Raw genomic sequence first — 19,951 nt, 5'->3', positions numbered from 1 at the left:
ATACTTACTGTCTGAGTCTGGAAGTCTGCAGCACCGCTGGGGGAACAGTAAGCTTTTAATCCACTGCTTTATTATCGTGCACCAACGAGAGTACCCTGTACTGTGAAGAATCCTTACCCGCCATACTGACTGTCTGAGTCTGGAAGTCTGCAGCACCGCTGGGGAAGAGTAAGCTTCTAATCCACTGCTTCATTACTGTGCACCAACGAGAGTACTCTGTACTGTCAAGAATCCTTACCCGCCATACTTACTGTCTGAGTCTGGAAGTCTGCAGCACCGCTGGGGAAGAGTAAGCTTCTAATCCACTGCTTCATTACTGTGCACCAACGAGAGTACTCTGTACTGTCAAGAATCCTTACCCGCCATACTTACTGTCTGAGTCTGGAAGTCTGCAGCACCGCTGGGGAAGAGTAAGCTTCTAATCCACTGCTTCATTACTGTGCACCAACGAGAGTACTCTGTACCGTGAAGAATCCTTACCTGACATACTTACTCTTGGGTCTGGAAGTCTGCAGCACCACTGGGGAGAAGTAAGCTTCAACCCCCCTGCTCCATCATCGTACATCGACGAGAGTCTCTTGAACTGTGAGAAACCTTTGGCTTAATAAAGATTGTTACTCCTTTGAAATTTATCTCTGTCTCCGGGTCCTCTGTTGTGTGCCTGTGGTGTCGGCTCCTCACGGTGGTGACTCAGTTAGAGGGGGGGTGGTTGGTCACCCGAGCGTTCCTCCCCTCGACCTGTGACAGTACACTGACACTTTATTATCGTCCTTTCAAAAGTAACTGAATGTCCTACTACAAATATTAGCCTACAGTAATCGTAATTCTAATTAAAACATATTAATGTAGGCTACATGTATATTTATAATGTCATTATAAAATATATAGTGGTTTATATAGACACTATAAATACATTTCAGAAAAAAATTATTAATTTTCCGTTAAAAAAAATCATTCCGTGCATAGTCAGACAGTAAAAGAAAGTATCTACGCGCCCTCTGAACCCTCATAATAAATGACTTCTCATTTTACACACACACACCTCTGAAGGGATAGAAAGTCCTCGGGATACCGCATCACTCGCAAGACGCAACTTGGATAAGGCGAAGTCCATCATTCTCCACTTGTCGCAGCTCTCTCGCGAAAATGTTCGCGGCACACACGTAGTTTGGATCAGGTTTAGACGTGTCCGTGTTTGATGGCAAACCAACCGTCCAGAGCCAGAGTCGAGCCCTGGCAGCATCTCGGGGAACATATTCAACGCACTTGGACTTTGCACCATGAAAACAAATAGTTTGCGTCCCATGATTGCCTCTCTCATCTAACGTTACTACGCGATATCATAGTTTGTCATGTCTGTCGTTGGAAAGATCCACGTGGTGTCATGAATAATTAAGAGACCGTGTCTTCTCATAGGATAACACCAATGAGTCATCAACGCACTGTGCAGTGCACTGCCACGTCACCCGCTACAATGAAGATTTTAAACCCGGAAGATGAAAAAAGCGGAAAAAAACTCAAATTTAACCATTTTAACCTTATTATTAAATCTAACAGATGCTAACATTGTCTTCAATGGTGTTCAACACACATACCTCTGTTATAATCTCAGAAAATTTGGTTTGGGGTTTCATGACCCTTTAACATCAGAGTCTCTTTCCCATGTAGCTAACCTGTCTAGGTTACTTTACAGGGTTCTAGTAGACCATGTGACTTCTAAGAAAGGCAATGCTTTTCTATGCTCTGACAAGAGTCCATCAAACCATGTGCTAACTAGTGGACCATTTGTCCCTAACACTAGAACTACCGGAATTCCATAACTACTACAACGACCATAGCGGTCATTCTGACCGTTTAAACTTTGACGTTCATTTGGCTGTACTGAACGTCATTTTCGTCATGTCATATCTGCATTTGAACCTTTCTCTTTAAGTTTTCCAATGACGCTTATTCCTGTTGTCATGTTATAATGCCATCGCCCTTAAAACAAGCAAAATATTATATCATATTATAAAGCCTATACAAAATAAATTTTTCCCCGACAGGTGCTGCCTGGGAGGAAAGTTTTGCGTCAAAAATATTTTTTCACCGCACTCCCCACGTGAATAGACATGCAAAAAATCTAGGAAACATCAAAGCTTGATACAGTACAGCCCTGTTTGTAAATAAGTTATGCAATCAATGTGAAATCTAAAAATAAATGGATCTACAATGTTACGATAGGTGATAATAAAGAGGGCTCATTTGAATGGCGGAAACATCCCGCATCATTCACTGACGCTTACGCACACACATATAGGTAAACACCGGCTTTCGCGTGCAGCTTCAGTCCCACACACTACTTTGTGACATTTGGCACATGACTCCTTGGTTTAATTTTTGCAGTTTCTCCTTGGCACTGCCTTCTTCATCTCCGTCTCGGACCTCCTGCCCGGCTCTCGCGCCAGTTGAGTGGCTTTTGATTTCATGTGGTCGGAGCGAAATTCGCTTGCCAGTTGCGTGATGGACGCGAAACTTGCTCATTTGTGCACTTCTACAATATGTGCGTGTTGATCGCGGGAAATGTAGCAGACTTATGATATCTATAATGCGTGCGGTCAAAATGACCGCCATGGCATTCTAGGTAGAAATAGGACGCAACTGTTTTGTGTTTTGTGATTTTAATTAAATAACAGTGTCAGAATAAAATATACACATATTTAGGAAAAGTCAGAGTCCTACAGCCACATTGATTTTATTTTAACAAAGTTATTACACTGTAAAATTTAAAAACGGTCAAAATGACCGCCTTTGGAGTTCTAGTGCTAGTACTTCTCTGAAGTGTCAGCTATCCCGCTGTGTGCTGCAGCTGACTGACAAAACCTTTCTGTGTACTCACTCACATTTTCATCCTTCTTTTGTACACAACAAGTGATCTTTGACCAGTCCATGTTTGGTCCAACAATGTTAATTAGCCCTCTCAAAACTCCCTCTCTCAATTAGTCTTTTCTGGCATGTTGCAGTTCAGAAGTAACAGCAGACTCAAACTGTTGAATTCAGATTCAGTTAGAATTTGTGACATTAGCTGTGTGACTTCAGCCATGGACTTCGTGGGAAAGGCGCAGGAAGCTTACTCGTCGTTAACGGTAGAACAGAGCAGTGACTATGATGTAGTGAAAGCGTCTGTTCTAAGGTGCTATCAGCTGATCCCTGAAGCATATCAACAGAAGTTCAGGAATTTAAAAAAAACTGAGCGTCAAACTTTTGTTGAATTTGGTCGAGATGTTGAATTTTTGATCGTTGGTGCTCATCACAACAGGTTGATAGTCAGGAGAAGTTGCGGGAATTAATTCTTTTAGAAGAATTTAAGAACTGTCTGCCAACTGCAGTCGCCACTTATCTAACTGAGCAGAAGGAGTCGTCGATATCTGAAGCTGCTATCCTTGCTGACGAATACGTTTTGACGCATAACGTTGGCAGAGAACGTTTTCGCTTAAAAGTTAATCCCTCTGTGACCTCCTCTGATATAGACATGAAAAGGAGTGCAATAAAACAAGAGGATAGACACTGTTTTTATTGTAAAAAAAACCTGGACATATCATCGCAGACTGTTTAGTATTAGTATGAAACGGGAAGTTGAGTACATGATAAAGAATAATATTGCTGAACCTAGCTCTAGTCCGTGGAGTTCCCCGTGCCTTTTAGTTGGAAAACCCGATGGCCCGGTTTTGCACGGACTACAGACGTGTTAAAGGGTTAGTTCACCCAAAAATTAAAATTAAGTCATAAATTACTCACCCCCATGCTGTTCCAACTCCGTAAGACCTTCGTTCATCTTCGGAACACAAATAAAGATATTTTTGATTGAATCTGAGAGCTGGATCACTCTTCCATAGGCTTCCTAAGGGACTGGCTCTTGACGGCCCATAAAGTCATTAAAGAAAAGTTTTAAATATTCCATGTGCCTACAGCGGCTCAATTATAAGTTTATCAAGCGACGAGACTACTTTTTGTGCGAAAAAAACATAAATAACGACTTTATTCCACTATTCCATTACTTCCTTATGGGCGCATGAGACGAGGACATTCTCATTCGTCTACTTCTTGTTACCGGCTGCTCCGCTTAGGAGTTTTACCGCCACCTACCGTATAAAATGATGATCCATATATAAGGCGCTCCGGATTATAAGGAACACTGTCGTTTTTTGAGAAGATTAAAGGCTTTTAAGTGCACCTTGTAGTGCGGAAAATACGCAAATTGAAAAGCGTATATGTACAGCGCGCATCTTCCTCTGCTTGTAAACAGAAAATTTCGCGCTTCCAGCTATATCAGCACATCATCTTATACGGTAGGGGGCGGTAAAACTCCTAAGCGGTGAGCAGCCGGTAACAAGAAGTAGTCGAATGAGAACGTCCTCGTCTCAGTTCTCGCGCATACGCCCATAAGGAAGCACCTGCCACATTCCAGCATTTAGTAAATATTGTTTTAGCTGGAATGGCGAACTGCGAGGCGTATTTGGACGACATACAGTAGTTCTATATAGTACACACTGGTCCGAACACATGGCACAACTTCGCAAGCTTTTCCGTAGATTGTCCAATGCGAAGCTCACAATTAATCTAGCCAAATGTGAATTCGGAAAAGCCACTGTCACTTACTTAGGGCATGTAGTTGGTAGAGGAAATGTTTTGCCAGTAATGGCTAAGGTAGCCACTATTCAGGAGTTCCCTGTGCCCTGCGACTGGCGTGTGCTAAGGCGATTTTTAGGAATGGTAGGCTACTATCGCAGTTTTTGTAAGAACTTTTCGACTGTGGTTTGTCCCCTCACTAACCTATTAAGCCCCAAAACTAAGTTTGAATGGACGGAGTCCTGTAACCGAGCATTCGAAAATGTCAAGTCTCTCTTACTAACTACTCCCGTGCTCGCTGCGCCAGATTTTAATAGACCGTTTCAGCTTGCTGTGGACGCTAGCAACGTAGGCGTAGGTGCCGTACTGTTGCAGACCATGTAAACCATCCCGTGAGTTTCTTCTCTAGGAAATGTAATCCTGCTCAGCGAAGGTACTCTACTATCGAACAAGAGACCTTGGCCCTAGTATTAGCTCTTCAACACTTCGAAGTGTACTTGAGTTCTACCGTACACCCAGTTAAGGTCTATACTGACCATGATCCACTCAAGTTCCTCAGTCACATGTACAATTCTAATCGTAGGTTAATGCGCTGGAGTCTGTTGCTTCAAAGGTTTAACCTCCAAATTGTGCATATCCGAGGAGTAGACAATATAGGGGATTATCACGCTGATACGTAGTACTTCCGGATTCTGTGATCTTTGTGCACTGCCACTTCCGTTGAATCACCGATCTCGGGACTTCCGGTAAAAGGGTTAATGGAGTAGACGCGTTGTCTCTTGCTCCCGTACCTTTCAGTTTAACCTAACATTTTAAGCCCATTTGATCGTTTATTTTGTTTTAAAACGAACAAATCTAAAACGCAAGATATAATTCTGTCTAAACATGGCTTCTAAATCGGCTAAGCAGAGCAAAAAAGAAACAATAACGGACTCAGACGACGCCACCAACGAGCTTAACATGGCGGCGATGGTCAGGCTTCTGGAACAACATCGGCAGGCTTTATCGGACGAATTCAAAACAGCCATCTCGACACTCGAGGAGAAGATTGATCGCATTCAGACCACGCTGTCGGACCACATATAAAATTGCCTCGCTCGAATTGAGTGCTAACGATCTAGACGATCGGATGCGGGAGCTGGAAACGACCTGCGCCACATTGGTTGAGTGTAATGCAAAGTTACAGGATAAAGTTGTGGACCTTGAGTCACGCAGCCGCCGAAACAATATTCGGATCGTGGGCTTACCGGAATCGCTTGAAGGGCCGCGTCCTTCAGTTTTCTTCGCACAAGTACTCGCCGACATTCTGGGAGAAGACATTTTACCTTCTCTACCGGAGATTGACCGGGCACACAGAGTTCTCGTTAGTAAACCAGCGATTGGGAAGAAACCGAGGCCAGTCATCATCCGGCTCCACCGCTACCGTCAAAAAGAGTTGATCATCCGTGAGGCTCGAGCCAAAAGAGGCAAACTGGTTTACCAAGGCAACCCAGTCGCCATCTACGAGGATTACGCGCCTGAAGTGGCCACTGAACGCGCTAAATACCGGTCTGTAATGGCAGAACTATACAACCTTGGATATAAACCAACGTTGTTTTTCCCGGCACGGCTTTCTATCTGGACCAAAGACGGAGGTAAGAAGATGTTATCTTCGGTGACGGAGGCCGAGAATTTTGTTGCAGCTGCCCGTTCCGCGGATCATGTGACATAACTTGTCCGTCAATCAACTAGCCGGTGGGGTTATCATTGCTGTTGGCAGTTTTCTTGCGGTTAAATCGATGCAAGTTGCAGGAACTATTAAAATTGTTGCCCCTTTGTATTGAAGGCGGTATTATTATTATTTTTTTTTTCTCCTCTTCTCTCGGTCACTCCAGAGAGTCGGAAAGCAAACTATTCTATCCGCCCAATAGGTCCAACTATTGGCAATCTGTTTGACGTTTTGGCTGAAGTCATGCATACTCCGTTGACTTGCCGAATTTACAGATGTAACGTTACTGTTATTATTTTGGACAGTTTTGTTTTTCTGTTTTCAGGTTAACTAAGCTATATTATTTTACGTTCATCTCTTTTAATTTCTGAAATTAGTTGAAGGCCAGCTTTTATATACACTCACCGGCCACTTTATTAGGTACACCTGTCCAACTGCTCGTTAACACTTAATTTCTAAGCAGCCAATCACATGGCGGCAACTTAGTGCATTTAGGCATGTAGACATGGTCAAGACAATCTCCTGCAGTTCAAACCGAGCATCAGTATGGGGAAGAAAGGTGATTTGAGTGACTTTGAACGTGGCATGATTGTTGGTGCCAGAAGGGCTGGTCTGAGTATTTCAGAAACTGCTAATCTACTGGGATTTTCACGCACAACCATCTCTAGGGTTTACAGAGAATGGTCCGAAAAAGAAAAAACATCCAGTGAGCGGCAGTTCTGTGGGCGGAAATGCCTTGTTGATGCCAGAGGTCAGAGGAGAATGGCCAGACTGGTTCGAGCTGATAGAAGGGCAACAGTGACTCAAATAACCACCCGTTACAACCAAGGTGGGCAGAAGAGCATCTCTGAACGCACAGTACGTCGAACTTTGAGGCAGATGGGCTACAGCAGCAGAAGACCACACCGGGTGCCACTCCTTTCAGCTAAGAACAGGAAACTGAGGCTACAATTTGCACAAGCTCATCGAAATTGGACAATAGAAGATTGGAAAAACGTTGCCTGGTCTGATGAGTCTCGATTTCTGCTGCGACATTCGGATGGTAGGGTCAGAATTTGGCGTCTACAACATGAAAGCATGGATCCATCCTGCCTTGTATCAACGGTTCAGGCTGGTGGTGGTGGTGTCATGGTGTGGGGAATATTGTCTTGGCACTCTTTGGGCCCCTCGGTACCAATTGAGCATCGTTGCAATGCCACAGCCTACCTGAGTATTGTTGCTGACCATGTCCATCCCTTTATGACCACAATGTACCCAACTTCTGATGGCTACTTTCAGCAGGATAATGCGCCATGTCATAAAGCTGGAATCATCTCAGACTGGTTTCTTGAACATGACAATGAGTTCGCTGTACTCAAATGGCCTCCACAGTCACCAGATCTCAATCCAATAGAGCATCTTTGGGATGTGGTGGAACGGGAGATTCGCATCATGGATGTGCAGCCGACAAATCTGCGGCAACTGTGTGATGCCATCATGTCAATATGGACCAAACTCCCTGAGGAATGCTTCCAGCACCTTGTTGAATCTATGCCACGAAGAATTGAGGCAGTTCTGAAGGCAAAAGGGGGTCCAACCCGTTACTAGCATGGGGTACCTAATAAAGTGGCCGGTGAGTGTATATTCAAGTGTTTGGAGAGTCTAGCCGATTTATTTATCTTCATGTTTTTTTTTGTTTTTTTTAAATGTATTTACCTATTTATTTTTGTTTGTCTGTCTGTTTTTTCCCTTCCAAGCTATTGTATTGCTTATTCTAGTGGTTGCCTCGTAGCTGGCACCTTTAAAACTATTATTATTATTTTTTATATAGAATTATTTTTATTCAATGTATTTATTTATTTTTATTTTGGTGTACTAGGGCTCTTCCCTTTTGTACTTTCATGCTATAAAAAGTTATGTTTTGGACTTGTTCAAGTTTTTTAGGGCTTACTATTTGTTCAGCGGAATAAGATCCAGAAGGATAGAACTGGTAGCGGTAGTCGAGACTAAGTGCTCAGAAAAGTTAGTTGTTGAAGGTGGGTGGGGGGTGGTTAGTTCTGGGATGGGGGGTGTTGGGGAATTTGGTCTCCCTTTACTTTTTTTTTCTCTCTTTCTGTCATTTTCTCTCCTATGTTTGGATTCAGTATGCTTTCTACCAGTTCAGAGCTGTCCTGTTTCGTTAACCTCTCAGCATGGTTAATACCAACATGTTAGGGGATGGGAACCTGCGCCTAGTGTCCTGGAACACCAAGGGGATGAACAGTGCCATCAAAGCTAGTAAAATTTTAGCCCATTTACGAGACCTTAAGGCAGACATTATGTTTCTACAAGAAACTCACCTGTGAACAGTAGATATACTCCGTATCAAGAGATCATGGATGGGGCACTTCTTGCATTCTAAATTTCACTCAGAGAGCTCACGGGGCTGCTATCATTATTCATAAAAGAGTTATGTTTGAACACACTGAGACTATTATAGATCCAAATGGCCGTTTTGTTATGGTCTCGGGCAAGCTCCGTAACATACCAGTAATTTTAGCTTCCATATACGCCCCCAACTGGGATAACAAGGAGTTTTTCGTGAAGTTTTTTTCAAGCTTACCCAAGGTAGATGAACATCATATAATTATCGGAGGGGATTTTAACTTGGTTCAAGATGTATCCATGGACAGGTCTTCCTCTAAACAGTCTACTCTAACAAAATCGGCCAGTGTGGTGCTAAATAACGCCTCACAACTAGGACTCTCAGATCCTTGGAGATTTAAAAACCCTCAAGGCAAAGCCTATTCATTCTTTTCTCATGTTCATCATACATTTTCTAGAATTGATTTCTTTTTGGTAGACAATAAATTGTTACACTCTATTACATCATGCACTTATCACACATTAGTGGTCTCTGATCATGCCCCAGTATCTATTGACATAACTTTACCATCTAACAGACCATCACCCCCACCCTGGAGATTCAACTCTTCTAGACTATCAGATGCATTCAAAGATTTCCTTTCCTCGCAGATAAACTTTTACTTCGAACTCAATCAGACTCCAGACATTAGCAGCCACACTTTGTGGGAGGCTTTTAAAGCATTCATTCGTGGCCAGGTAATTTCATATTCCTCACAGATGGGGAAAGCGATAAAACTTAGACTAGCTACAATAGCTGACGAACTGTCTAAGTTAGATGTCTCTTATGCCTCACCAATGTAACCCCTTACACCCGGGTCCTACTCGCCCCGCTCCGAGCGGGCCTCGAACCCGGGTCTTCGGCATGAGAGTCAGGCGCGCTAACAAGGAGGCTAAAGACTGCAGCCTCTAGTGTCTGTCGCTAGAGCGCGGTTTACTCGCACAGCAACTACTAGCTGGCTTCCGTTACATCAACTCGCTTGAATATCCCACAATTGATGAAAACATTGCTAATAACCTTGGTGACCCAATTACAGAATTAGAGATACATGTAGCAATAAATTCTATGAAACCAGGAAAATCCCCAGGCCCTGATGGCTTTACTGTTGAGTTTTATAAAGTTTTTGCTCCCCTTTTAGTTCCTACTTTGGCAAAACTTTTCAATGACTCCTTTAAACTAAGCTGCCTTCCTCCTACCTTATCAGAGGCCTCTATTTCTTTGCTCCTTAAAAAGGATAAAGATCCCGCCTCTTGTGGTAGCTATAGACCAATATCACTTCTGAACGTAGATTTTAAAATTCTGGCAAAAATTTTATGTTTTCGCCTTGAACGTGTATTACCATATTTAATTTTTCATGACCAGACAGGCTTCACTGCAGGAAGACACTCTTTTTTTAACACTAGAAGACTTCTCAATGTTCTCTTTTCCCGCCCATCTGATTATATGTAAAGTCAAGAAGGCCAATTAAGACTCATGTGTTCAAACAAGAGGAAATATCATAATTAATATATGTGTGTTAATGTGAGATGTTGTGCGTGGATTTAGGCTACATGTTAAAAGTCAAGGAGTCCAGTGTGTTAGGGTCACCTGTTAAACAAAAGCAAAATATATTAGCGTTTATAGCCGTTTATTAGCCTAATATGAAACGTATTCACATATCTGGAATGCCAATGTGTGTTATGCTCACCTTTTAAACCAAAGATAGGTTTTTAGGCCTAATAATTAAAACGTTTGTGTGTTTGATGAGTTCAGGCTTGAAAGGAGGCCAGTTGTAAGGCCATTTGTTAAAATGGTGCATCAACATAAAATGTGGGTAGTTGATTGTGAAACAATAAACATGATCTTGACTTTGAACTACATGCAACATAGTAGGCAATGGGTTGCTTTCACTCCATCCATACACGCTAATTGCCTGCTACATGGCTGGCGATAATTTAACATTTTAGAAATATAATCTCTGGTTTTAAATGAATTCTTCCCTAGCTTTCTGCATTATTTCACTCTTGCAGTCAAAAGATAATTGATTGGCAATATTGAAACATTTAAGAATTACTATGTAGCCACCAAATTCTGAAAAATAAAATCTTTGTTTCGCTCTGTCTCCTCTAAGAGGACATTAATTTTATCTTTTTGAAAGGTATCTTCTCTTGTCAGTGCCTCTGCCTGTATAGGTGCTTTATAAAGACTTGTCTTGATTTCTAGTCCACAACAAATGATGATTATTAGGTTAAACGTTCAGAATGTGATTCCATATAAGGTTAACTGCATTTTGGTGAAACGCGCGTGAAATTGCGGCGAGCGTAACCTTAGAGAGCTCTCTTAAGAGTAAGATACATCGTTATCTGGAAACCCAGCCCTAATTTGTTAGTTTACATTTGTAGGCTATGCTCTTGGTGATAGCGATTTCCGTGGTGGAACGGGAGGGGGGCCCTTGAGACAGGTTAAACACTTTTGGAGGCTGGCTCCATTTATCATTAAAACAAAAATAAATGACAGATTAGGTGGATGAGGGTGAGGGTCCTCGCTCTGATGCAAGACAATGGGTCATCAAACTGACCGCGGGACAGGTGAAAGTACCGCTGAAAGTGGCCGTCATCCAGGCGGGCAGGCGAGTGAGCAAGTGGTGAAACTCGCTAAACTGGGTTTGCCTCCGAGGGGTCTAGTGGACACAAATACGGCGAGAATGTGCCCTACACTACCGTTCTGCTGTCCAGAGCAAATACAGAGCGGTGACTCTCATTGAATGCGCGATTAACATAAAAAAAGATGGCCGCCACTGGGTTTCGATTCCAGGTTTCGCTCTTGACGCGCGAATGGATTCAAAGTGTTCAAGCGTATATATCTAGACACGGTAGGCATGAAAAGCTAAAAGCCCTGGGGAAAACATTTGTGGTTTTTTAAATGGGTCAAAGACACCCATCTATTCCAGTTCAATTTAATTTAAAGGGCACCTATTATGCCCCTTTTTACAAGATGTAATATTGGTCTCGGGTGTCCCCAGAATGTATTTGTTAAGTTTCAGCTCAAAATACCCCATAATAGGTAATTTCCATTCTCACCGTATTTGTGGCCCTAGATACTTCACCACGTGACAGCAGTGAGCAGCTAGGCTCCTGATTGGTTAACGCAGCACGAATTGACACCAAATTCAAATTTTTCAACTCAGGCGGCAGACGCAATTCGCGTCAAACGTGTGAATGCACAAAAAGCACTTCATAAAATAATTATACCGCACCGCACTCTACGCCTCATTCGCGCTGTGTAACGCGTCTTTGCATTGACTGAACATTGAATTCACTCACCTCAGATGCTCTATTTGCATCTGGTCTGAACGCATCATTACGGAGATCCACTTTTGCGACACAACTGTTGTGTGGTGTCGCAACGTCTCCCCACATTTGTACTTTGATGGGCGTTCCTCAAGTTTACCACTATGTAGTTTTGAGCCAGCAGCCAGTCTAGAACAGAGGACCTGCGAGAGAGACAGCCCCCACCCCCGTCTCCATATGCTCTACTTCTATTGGATAGATAGTCGCACCGCGTTCAACAGAATTAATTTGCATAAAGATGGGCATCGGCCACTTTTTTGACGTGCAGCATTTTTTTTTAGCGCGGCGCGACATAAGTATCGCACGGACAAGTGGGCTCACACCCTTAGGAGGAAGTGGATATTATTATTATTATTAATGAAGTTCCAGACTGCGTCAGTAAGAACTTGGTCATTTGTTCACTTCATTTCATTGCGGATTTATTTACAAACAAGGCACAATTCGACACAGGATTTTCAGAAAGATTCAAATTAAAAGACAACGCTGTACCAATTTTGGATGCAACAGTAATATTACACCACACTGTAAGTAACTGTTTTTTATTGCATGGTCACTATTGCCGTTATTCCAGTTGCCATTCCTCAACATCGGAAGGTTTAGAAACAATCCCACATGTGTACTAACGGGGGCATTGAAAATGTTTAAATATGCAAAACTGTTGGCCAATCATTCCAGTGGGCCTATACTTCCAAATCTACAATATGCCACGTCTATTCAAACCATGTGTTTTGATGAGGGGAGTCAAAACAGTCCACTCCGAGAGGAAATATTTTATCTATCAATAACCTTTTCAAGAACTACAACAAAAAGCTCATTTGGACTACAACTAGTGCTGGGCGGTATACCGGTTCATACCGAAAAGCGGTGTATATTTTTGTTACGATTTTCATTTTACCACCATACCGATGTATTTAATTACAAAACGTTCGGAACGAACATTGTGCTGCGCCGCCGACACTGTTTCAGATGGACCCTTTACAATGTTGCACTAAGCAGTGATGGTGCAAGGGGGTTGAAGCCTCGCGGGAGCCACCATTGTAGCAGAACTTCACCTGCGGTTAGCATCCCATTGACTCCCATTCATTTTGGTGTCACTTTGACAGTGAATAACTTTACATCTGAGGCGTCTAAAGACTTAATTTGTCCATTATTTATTTCTAAAGAAACACGACAATGTATAAAATGCTCCATTACTTTCTATCTTACGTTACGGCCCCGTTTGCCGTTTTTGTAAAAATAGGCTAAAGACGGCGTCATAACCACGGGACTTTCTGTTGCACAATGGGCTATATGCACGCATAAGTTCCGCATTTGACGCAAGGATGCTCGTCCATTTCTGGTTGTGGAGATTTAAGCGGAGGAGAACCGAGGAAAACGGGATTATGGCAGAGTCTTCAAAATTTACTGTCCTCCCGTCATTGAAACGAAACATACATACGTTTAGATGTAATTTTATATATAGTTATGTTTACTTAATATAATTTTAAAAAGAAGCATAAACACAACGAGGGGTGTCTGTTTTATCTGTTTTTGTGACTAATGTTTCTTTATTATAACCATGGAGTATAAAATTCAATATAAATTCTCGGTATTGCATTAGACTCTACGATCGGCGGAAGTTATTAAGCATCCTTAATCCTTCACCGGAAATACCGCCGTGCATAGAGCCCATAGAGACATTACCGTATAGACAGGAGGAGAAGCTCGCAGGCAATCTTTTACTGTCTATGAGGCAATCGGGGGGATATGGAGGCACAAAGTCAAGGTAGAAGCCCATAAATAGAGAGTCTATAAAAGCAACTGGACAAAATATTTCGACAACGTTTTAGAGGAATTAGGTGATTCAGATTTGTCTTGGCACAGCTACTAGAAGATTTTCAACTGTCAGACTGTTGTCACGCTCAGTTTGAGCCTGCACAGTCGCTCAGACATCAGACAGGAAGTGCCATCTTCTCCATTGAAATCAATGGGATCGCTGTGTCCATTTATTTTACCGGCGACGGTGAGGCAAGGGTAAATCAAACAGCAGTGCTCTGGTGTTACGTTACAGGGAAGGTGGATGCTGCAGAACTATGGCGTTATTTTCCTGTCAAATGTCAAGAGCGCACTACTGTAGCACAAAAGTAAATTAATATAATGTGCGAGCACGCTCTCACATACACGCTGCTCTTTTAAGAATATGTCTATTTTCTCTGGGCTCACTCAGAGAATCCTGCACTTAAAACGTGTTCAGTGCAATCGCAAATCTCTCCTCTTCCCCAGATAACAATTTTAGGTTATAAGAACGTTTTCATAACGTTCCCATTAAGTTATACAAACGTTTTTTCTGAATGTTCTAGGAACATGTAACGTTTGGATGGAAAGAGGACCCAACAGCGAGGATGCGGCAACTGATAGTCTTTAATGGATAGTAAGCAGTCCAACAGTAATCATTAGAAGTTCAGGGGAATAATAGCAGAAAACAGTCACGGCCACACGGCACTAAACGAGAACAGAAATCCCCTCTTCTGGTGAGCCCCGAATGCAGCCACGGACGGCGACTCGCTAGGCAGAGAAACCCCGAACCTCCCGTGAATGAGGTGAGGTCAGCAGTAGGTTGGTGGCGAGGCAGAGGACCACAGCTTCCAGTGCTGAACAGAAGTCAGAGAGCAAAACCACACAGTAATATATGCAGGTAGGAATTACAGCTCACACCAGGACAGGACAGGACGAAGTAGAGAGAGATAATTCCGGCGTCAGTATTAAGCCACAACATAGAATAATCCGACAAGGATCTAGGGACAGAAAGCGCTAGAAGAAGGAGAAACAATCAGGGGAAGAATGGAAACAGCTGGTGCAGACCAGCACAAATAATAGGAAGAGTAGCATCAGCTGAGAGAGATGAGATAATGAGATCCTGAGGGCGTAATGCGAGAAAGAGAGAGAGAGTGAACAAACGGCCACAAGAGGGAGACAGAGAAAGAGAGAAGAACCAGGATCATGACAGTACCCCTCCCTCAACGAGCGCCTCCTGGCGCTCCCAGGTCTGAAGACCGATGAGACCGGAGGAAATCCTTGATGAGCGAGGGGTCCAAGACGTCTCGGGAGGGAACCCAACTTCTCTCCTCAGGACCATACCCCTCCCAGTCGACTAAATATTGGTACCCACGACCCCGTCGGCGTCTGTCCAAAATTCGGCTGACTGTGTAGACAGGAACGCCCTCAACACGAACGGGGGGGCAAGAAGGGCGGGAGGGAGGGCGAATGACCGGCTTAATACATGAGACATGAAAAACAGGGTGGACTCGACGGAGATTGGACGAAAGACGAAGACGGACAGTGACAGGATTGATGATCTTGATAATGCGGAAAGGACCAATGAAACGGGGTGCCAATTTACGAGACTCGGATTGGAGAGGCAAATTTGCCGTGGAGAGCCACACTCTGACCACGAATGTAACGAGGGCTCTTTACCCGACGCTTATTGGCCGCTGTTCTCATGCGTCCCCTTGAACGACAAAGTGCTGATTTAACTCTCCTCCAGGTGCGTCTACAGCGAGCAATAAAGGCCTGAACGGACGGACACCTAGACTCCGCCTCCTGTGAGGAGAGCAGAGGAGGCTGGTAACCAAGGCAACCGTGGAAAGGCGAAAGGCCCGTGGCGGAAGACGGATGCGAGTTATAAGCGTACTCAGCCCAAGGGAGCTGTTCAGACCACGATGCGGGATTGCGAGAAACCAGACTACGGAGAATGCGTGCAATGCTTTGATTAGCCCGTTCGGCCTGCCCATTAGTTTGGGGGTGATAGCCCGACGAAAGGCTGGCGGTGGCCCCTATAAGGCGGCAAAATTCCTTCCAGAACAATGAAGCGAACTACGGACCTCTATCAGATACTACATCGGAGGGTAACCCATGCAGCTTAAAGACATGGTTTACCATGATCTGGGCAGTCTCCTTAGCAGAGGGAAGTTTAGGGAGCGAAATAAAGTGAGCCGACTTAGAAAAACGATCGACTACAGTCAGGATGACTGTACTCCCAGCTGAGGAGGGGAGTCCGGTAATAAAATCAAGCGCTATATGCGACCACGGACGAGCAGGCACAGGCAAGGGTCGAAGGAGACCGGCTGGGGGAGAATGACCCGACTTGGTCTGAGCGCATACGACACAAGAGGCAACAAAACGACGCGTGTCATGTTCTAACGTGGGCCACCAAAAACGCTGACGGATAGAGGCGAGCGAACCCCGAACTCCCGGATGAGCGGCTAATCTGGAAGAATGTCCCCATCTAAGGACCGCTTGACGCGCTGACGCGGGAACAAAAAGAAGATCCCTAGGACACTCAGGAGGGGCAGTGACTCGAGAGAGAGCCCTTCTGACCAGTCTCTCGATTCCCCAAACAATAGCCCCCACGAAGCGCCCTGGGGGAATAACCGCCTCATCATTGACTGGCGCAGAAGACGAATCAAAGAGACGGGAGAGAGCATCGGGCTTAACGTTCTTGGAACCTGGGCGGTAGGATATCGAGAAATCAAAGCGAGTAAAAAAGAGAGCCCAGCGAGCTTGGCGTGCGTTCAAACGCTTAGCAGAACGGATGTATTCCAGGTTACGGTGGTCAGTCCACACTAGAAACGGAACAGTGGACCCCTCTAACCATTGTCGCCACTCCCCTAAAGCTAGGCGAATGGCGAGTAACTCCCGATTACCGACATCGTAGTTACGTTCAGCAGGTGAGAGGCGGTGAGAGAAAAAAGCACAGGGATGTACTTTACCGTCAGCGGCGGACCGTTGGGAGAGCACAGCCCCGACCCCCACCTCTGAAGCGTCCACCTCCACTATAAATTGTCTCGAGACATCGGGAGTGAGTAGGACCGGAGCCGTAGTAAAAAGGGTCTTTAGCCGATCAAATGCCGTTTGTGCGGCATCTGACCACCTAAAGCTGGACTTGACGGACGTCAGAGCTGTAAGGGGCGCGGCTACCTGGCTGAAATTTCGGATGAAACGACGATAAAAATTCGCAAATCCGAGAAAGCGCTGTAACGCGACGCGGGAGTCGGGTATGGGCCAATCGGTAACCGCCGACACCTTGCCTGGATCCATACTGACCCCCTCTGCGGAGACAATAGAGCCTAAAAACGAAATCGAAGACACGTGAAAGGTGCACTTCTCAGCCTTGACAAATAGTCGATTCTCTAGAAGCCGTTGGAGGACTCGGCGGACGTGCTGAATATGGACCTGAAGGGACGGAGAGAAAATCAGAATGTCGTCCAAGTAGACAAAGACAAAAATGTTGAGCATATCGCGGAGGACGTCATTAATGAGAGCCTGAAAAACTGCGGGAGCGTTGACCAAACCGAAAGGAAGAACCCTATATTCAAAGTGCCCCAGGGTTGTGTTAAACGCAGTCTTCCACTCGTCTCCCTCCCTTATACGAACTAAATGATAAGCGTTACGGAGATCGAGCTTAGAGAAAATCTTTGCTCCCTGTAAGACGTCAAAAGCCGAAGACATCAGTGGCAAGGGGTAACGATTCTTGACAGTGATCTCGTTCAGCCCTCGATAATCTATACAAGGGCGCAAAGAGCCATCCCTCTCCTTGACAAAGAAGAAGCCGGCACCTGCAGGAGACGACGATGGAACGATCAGACCAGCATTTAGAGATTCTGACAGGTAATTCTCGAGCGCCTTACGTTCTGGAGCTGACAACGAATATAGTCTTCCCCGAGGAGGAGAGGTCCCCGGGAGAAGATCTATGCTACAGTCGTACTGGCGATGAGGGGGGAGAGAAGTGGCCCGAGCACGGCTGAAAACCTCCCGCAGATCGTAATACTCCTCCGGTACTCCTGTCAAATCACCCGGCTCTTCCTGGAAAACAGAAACAGATGACACGGGGGGAACAGCAGAAGTCAAACACTTAACATGGAACGACAGTTTCCAGGATAAAATACAGCCGTTAGACCAGTCAACATGGGGATTATGTTGAACGAGCCAAGGGTGGCCCAAAACTACCGGTGTAAAGGGAGAGTGAAAAACTAAAAAAGAAATAGTCTCATTATGGTTCCCTGAGACGGAGAGAGTAAGGGGAACAGTCTCTCTCCGCACCCTAGGAAGGGAACTGCCATCTAGGGCGAACAGGGGGGTGGAGCTCTTTAAGTCAATGAGGGGAATACCTTGTTCACGAGCCCACGTCTCGTCGACGAAATTTCCCTCAGCACCGGAGTCGACCAGGGCGGTCCCGGACACTGAGGTTGTAGACCATCGAAGGAGGACAGGCATAGTGTTGCAGGACTTGGATGGAGGGATCCTAGAAACAGCGCTCGCCAGTAACCCTCCGCCTACTGACGAGCTCTGGCTTTTACTGGACAGTCTGAGACAAAGTGTCCAGCGGCAGCACAGTACATGCACAGACAATTCATGATACGTCGCTCACGTTCCTTGCGGGAGATACGAAGACCTCCGAGTTGCATCGGCTCAGGATTCGGAGTGGCAGGCTGAAAAGGAGTACCCTCAGGCGGAGCGAAGAGGGCGGCTTCCATTCCGCGGGCTCGACGGCGTGAGTCAAAGCGTCTCTCCACCCGAATCGCCAGATCGATGAGAGCGTCGAGTTGGGTGGGTGCTTCGCGTGCCAGAATCTCGTCTTTGAGCTCCGAGTTAAGCGCCTCCAGAAAACGGGCCACCAAAGCCGTATTGTTCCACCCACAGGTCGTCGAGAGCGTGCGGAACTGGATGGAGAAGTCAGTCACCGAACGCCTCCCCTGACGGACTACAGAGAGCAAGCGCGAAGCCTCCTCACCATAGGCTGAGCGATCAAAAACTCTTATCATCTCCTCCTTGAAAAGAGAGAAGTCAAACACACAGTTGGTCTCGGCCTCCCAGTTCGCCGCGCCCCACTCCCGTGCCCGGCCAGTGAGGAGTGAGATGACAAGTAGAATACGTAGAGGGCTGGAGAGAAAAGACATTGCGAAAAGAGAAAAGAGAAAAGGCATTGCGTGGGCTCACCCGAGTACACGGGCGGGTTATTTATCCGGGGTTCGGGCACTCCGCGGGTCTCAGAAAAAGAAGGTGGCTCTGAACGTAACTGGTGAACCCGCTGAGAGAGACCCGTCATCTGAGCAGCCAGAGATTCTACAGCCTGTCTTGCCGACGAGATGTCCTCATCATGTCGGCCCAGTAAAACACCCTGCATCTCGACAGCCGCATGAAGGGGACTGCTACTCGCTGAGTCCATCGTGGTCGGATTATTCTGTAACGTTTGGATGGAAAGAGGACCCAACAGCGAGGATGCGGCAACTGATAGTCTTTAATGGATAGTAAGCAGTCCAACAGTAATCATTAGAAGTTCAGGGGAATAATAGCAGAAAACAGTCACGGCCACACGGCACTAAACGAGAACAGAAATCCCCTCTTCTGGTGAGCCCTGAATGCAGCCACGGACGGCGACTCGCTAGGCAGAGAAACCCCGAACCTCCCGTGAATGAGGTGAGGTCAGCAGTAGGTTGGTGGCGAGGCAGAGGACCACAGCTTCCAGTGCTGAACAGAAGTCAGAGAGCAAAACCACACAGTAATATATGCAGGTAGGAATTACAGCTCACACCAGGACAGGACGAAGTAGAGAGAGATAATTCCGGCGTCAGTATTAAGCCACAACATAGAATAATCCGACAAGGATCTAGGGACAGAAAGCGCTAGAAGAAGGAGAAACAATCAGGGGAAGAATGGAAACAGCTGGTGCAGACCAGCACAGATAATAGGAAGAGTAGCATCAGCTGAGAGAGATGAGATAATGAGATCCTGAGGGCGTAATGCGAGAAAGAGAGAGAGAGTGAACAAACGGCCACAAGAGGGAGACAGAGAAAGAGAGAAGAACCAGGATCATGACAGAACATTTAAAATGTCCAGTTTTTTTAGACGTTGTATTAACGTTCTTGCTTGGTTATAAGAATGTTA

This window comes from Pimephales promelas, chromosome 5 (genome assembly GCF_988280905.1).
Source record: "Pimephales promelas chromosome 5, fPimPro1.hap1.1, whole genome shotgun sequence".
Taxonomy (NCBI): Eukaryota; Metazoa; Chordata; class Actinopteri; order Cypriniformes; family Leuciscidae; genus Pimephales; species Pimephales promelas.
The sequence above is the reverse complement of the archived record's forward strand: the minus strand, read 5'-3'. Positions refer to the sequence as shown.